Genomic DNA, 4,671 nt, shown 5'->3' on the forward strand with positions numbered 1-4,671 from the left:
AGAAGGTACACAGCGACCCTAAGGAATCTTCAGTGAGGTATCCCACTTCTCCCTGACGCCTCATGGAATGGATTTTCTGAAGATGGTACAGAAATGCTCAGAAATTTGCCAAGACTGGCAGAGGGTGAGAACACAGGAGGCTGCCAGTGGGGACAGCCACACCTCACATCCATAAAGGAAAAACCCAATGTGTTGGCTCTCACTTCTCATAATTGACTCCATGACCAGGAATTGTAAGCATTTAAGTGCAGGAAGAATAGCCTAGCTGCTCAGGAATGTGGAGGGAAGGGAATACTTTGGTTTGAATAGAGTTAGTCCATTCCTTCCACGAGACCGGACAAGAGAGCTATAAACAGACCAAGATTTTTTGGGAAGGAATGCACTACAAAAGGGATTTGAGCATTGAGGAACAGTCAGAGTGCGCTCAGGAGTTTTACCAGAATGTGGCAGAAAGAATGCAGACTCGTGGAAAAGCGCCTCCAGAAAGAGTTGAGAGGAAAATGGATCAGATTGAAAAGTACATCATGACGCGCCTCTACAAATATATGTTCTGTCCAGAAACCACTGATGTTGAGGAGAAGGACCTCACCATTCACAAGAGGATCAGAAGAGGACCTCCCTGGGTTTCATCTCAGATGCTTTGTGTCCCTTCAATGAAGATATTCCAGGAGTGTCTGACATGGTGGTAAAAGCGATGACAATATTGAGATGGACTCGAATCACGTGCCTCGAGATAGTTGCCTGCATCACCCAGTGCAGCGAGCACATCTTCAACGCCATCAAGATCACCAAGAACGAGCCCCTTCTGTGGTCATCTTCCCGCCCACACTCATCTACCTCGTGTTGTAGGGCAACCCCCCAGGCTGCAGTCCAACATCCAGACAACCCCAGCTGGCTGATGATGGGGCAGGATGATTTCTCAGAGCTGCCCAATGACCTTGCTTTTTGAAGAGTAGGCATCCCTGGACATGGGCAACTATCAGACACAGAGATGGTAACTGCATTCCCATGAAGCAGCTGATGTGGGATGTTAATCAACCTAATTGGAAGAAGAAAGAATTTCCCCAAGGAGTCTTTGAATGACACTCAAAGGAGCACCTGCACTTGTCTTGGAATGCAGCAGCCTTCTGGGGCAGGCTCCCTGTCTCCTTCAAAGGAAGTGGCCTAGTTGCACATGGGAAGGGTAGAGGTTCAAATTCAATGTCAGCTGGGGACCCTAGAGTGGATGGCAAAAGAGCAGCTCCTTGGCACTGGGTTTTTCTCCCTCTGTTGAGTTTCACATTAGGAAGATTTCTTCTTCTTGATGGAATGAGGGAATAGGTGCTGAATCAGTATCTTTAGGTTTCCTCTGATGTCACTCAGGGTCACCAGCGGGGTTTAAAATGCTGACTTCTGTGGACCCTTGTATGTGCAGTCACAACTCAAATGAAGCATGTCATCATCTGTTGCTGATTCCAATCAAGGTTTGTTCAGCCGTGCTGTGTAGAGTGGGTGTAGGAGGCAGTGTTCTCTTCTTATCCCTGGTTCTGGGAAATGTGCGATAGGGGCTTCTTAGGTGAAGAACTCAAACATGAACACCTGTTTGAAAAAAATCACACTGAAACGAATGAAATCAAAGGTCCTTCAGGATGCGGCATCTTTGTCCTGGATATAAACAGTTGAAGAAGGAAAGGATGTTATAATTTAGCAATGCCTTAGGTTATGTTTCTGTGGGATTAATCACCCCCATCATGTTCTTAGTTTTTATTAATTTTTTAATTTTCTTTTGTTATTTTATTTTTGGTCAATTAAAATCTACATTTTTGCATTCTAGAGGAGTTTACCTTGCTATAATCTTTGTTGATGAGCAGCAATATTGATTTTGAGAGACATCATTCAGTGCTGCCTTTTCAAAATTTGCACTTGTGTACATTCAGATGCCTGGTGATGAAGGTAGCTGAGGGACCCACTGTGGAAGAAGGTGGCACTGCAGCAAATGGAAATCTACTGGTTCTTCTGATGGACAGTTTCCTCAGCAAGCGGTGTCAGCCCAAAGCCATGTGGCTGCAGTATGTCCAAACATCCAGTCCTCTACCCTGGGGTGGGTGTCTCAGGCCTGAACTGCTGGTGAAGCCTGCCTGGACCAATGGTTCCTTGGCCACATCGACTTCAGAGCAGCCAGGGAAGAGATAATCATTGCCCAGTATAAGATCTGGGTCCTCTTCACAAACATCCATTCATCTGGTTCTGAGTCCTTCAAATGAAGATCTTTTCCTGAGCCAAGGTTCTTTGAGCCTCAATTACTAGGAATGCCCTGGACCAAGCTGATGATGGGGAAGTTCTGTTGAGGGAGAAAGAGAAGCAAGTGCATCCCTTCTTGATGTTCAACGCAGTGGACCACTGTGCGCCCCACCCTCCTTTGGCACACTGAGGAAAAACAAGAGCTGTGAAAATATCTTGCAGGATGCTTAGGCTGCAAATAAAAGTGTGGTTAAAGTACCTCCTCCTCTTCCAAGAAAACCAAAACTGGTTAATTTGCCTTATTTGGACAAACCTGTTAATCACCTCTGACATTAAGCCATGGAAATCCTCAGCAGTTGCCCACAGCTGTTACATCCATTGGAAGTGAACTCAAACCAGCAGGGCAGCAGCCAAGGGTGCTGCAACCCCTCAGATACCTTCAGTTGGCCAAGACCAAACCCTTTCTCCAGGATCTAAGTCATAAAGTTTACCTGCTGCTGCAGTCCAGCCCTTTACTCCCCAGCCTTCCAAAGATACCCTTCATGCAGCCTTTAGAAAACCTCAGACCATGGCAGCCAGCTCTATGTATTCCATGTATGCGCAGCATCAGGCTCCAGGCCAAAACTTTCAGCAGGCTGTGCAGAGTACACTAAGACACATTTGAGAGGCCTACACTTTGCAAGTGTATATGGCATCCTGTCATAGCTACTTCCCAAATCCACAGCAGCACCCAGAGAATATTTACTCCAACAGCCAGGGCAAGTCCAGAAAGAACCTGAAACAGAACCATTAAAGTGAAAGAATCCTCAACCACTCAGCCCAACCAAATTATTGCCTTTCTTATCTTTCTTATCTAACCCTCCAAAACCATAATGATGCTGACTTAGAAGCCTTATGAAAGAAAACTGTCTAAAGCACCCAGGCCACTAAAGAAATGTGGTTCTAATACAGAGTCAGAGGGTCCAAATGGACCAAATATTCAGCTTTTTTACAAGAGCCCACAATAGCTGCAGCGGAGACCATATTTGTCCACATCATACTCACCTCAGTGACTGCTGGCTCAGAAATCCCCACAGGAATTCCAAATCCACATTAACATATGGAACCAGAGAAGGGGGTGGTCCCTTTAGTTCCTGAGCCAGAGGATGTGGGGAGTGCCAGCTCACAAACAGTGACAAACCAGCTCCTTCTCCTGGCCTCAATTATGTGCTGGAAGGTGTCCCAGACAGGAGCCCAAATCTCCAGAAGAACACAGAGAAATCAACCCAAATGCTTCCACATGTACTTGAAGTGTATCTGAGGGAGTGTCCCCCATACCCACCTTTGCCCTACCCATTTGGGGAGCCAGAAGGTCCTGGAGAAGACTGTGTGACCTTGTGCCCACCTGAGATCACTGGGCAGGACTCTCTGCCTCCTGACAAAAGGACAAACTTGCTTAAACTGGCTCAGAGAGGGTAACTCAAGGAGTGAGGGTGAAATTCAAAGTTCCTGCTTTACTCCTAGATTCATCTTTGGTGGGAGAGTTTGACCTCATACAGAGAATTATTTCTAAGTTGATGACCCAAGCTTGCCCAATGATGACGGCAAAAGAGTGCCCCACACTGCTGTGTGCAGGCCACACAGAAGTCATTAAGTTCCTGGTGCAGTTTGGTGTGGATGTAAATGCTGCTGATAGTGTGGGTGGACCCCTTTGCACTGTACTGCCTCATGTAAAAACGTCCAGGGTGTAAGCTTTGGGTGGAGGCAGGAGGCAGCTGTGTTCACCACGACCTACAGTGACATGCAGACTGCCACACATGATCGTGAGGAGGTGGACCAAAGGCTACACACAGTGCTCTCAGTTTCTTTATGGAGGTTCAGGAGAAAATGGTCATAATGAATTCAGGAGTCACCTGTGCACTTTGGGATGATGACCCTCAGATTGATGATTGAACTGCCCTGAAAATAGGAGACAGCATGACAGTCATCCACAGAAAGGCAAATGAAATTGAGCCATGGTGGGCATACCTTGATGAGGAGGAGGTACGTGTTCCATGCAGCTTTCTGGGGCTGTACCCAAGATCTCAACCAAGATGAAAGAGCTCAGCCTGAAACTTGACACGATATTAGTTAATGAATTAATCTTATTTATCACCAAGAAGAAATAACACAGATTTTGTTGGCAAAATTTTCACAATTCTTATTTTGATGACAGTGTAGTTTGAAAGCAATGCAGAATGTGCTCTGGAAGAAAATGAAGGATTGAAGAACTCACTCTTACTGGGGGACACTCAGCTTGAGGAATGGAACTTGTAACTCAGCAAACCTTTCTGAGCTGGGCACAGCTGCTCCACAGAGCACTCAGGAGGCACTCAGTGCCAATCCAGTTTTCTGCAAGAAAGAGGACCATTCCTTGGGCTGTAGGGATACTGGCTTTCTGTCAAGGTTTTTTTGCACTGCTCTGTACCAGTC

General features: G+C 46.3%; 1 pseudogene across 1 annotated transcript; it reads left to right on the forward strand.

Moving 5' to 3' along the window:
• Positions 1-968: 968 nt before the first annotated feature.
• Positions 969-4,152, forward strand: LOC306641383 (apoptosis-stimulating of p53 protein 2-like; annotated as a pseudogene). The gene is made up of 2 exons: positions 969-994; positions 1,961-4,152. The product of its transcript is annotated as an apoptosis-stimulating of p53 protein 2-like (transcript).
• Positions 4,153-4,671: the final 519 nt, after the last annotated feature.

This window comes from Sciurus vulgaris (assembly GCF_902686455.1).
Source record: "Sciurus vulgaris genome assembly, chromosome: 12".
In the NCBI taxonomy this organism is placed as follows: Eukaryota; Metazoa; Chordata; class Mammalia; order Rodentia; family Sciuridae; genus Sciurus; species Sciurus vulgaris.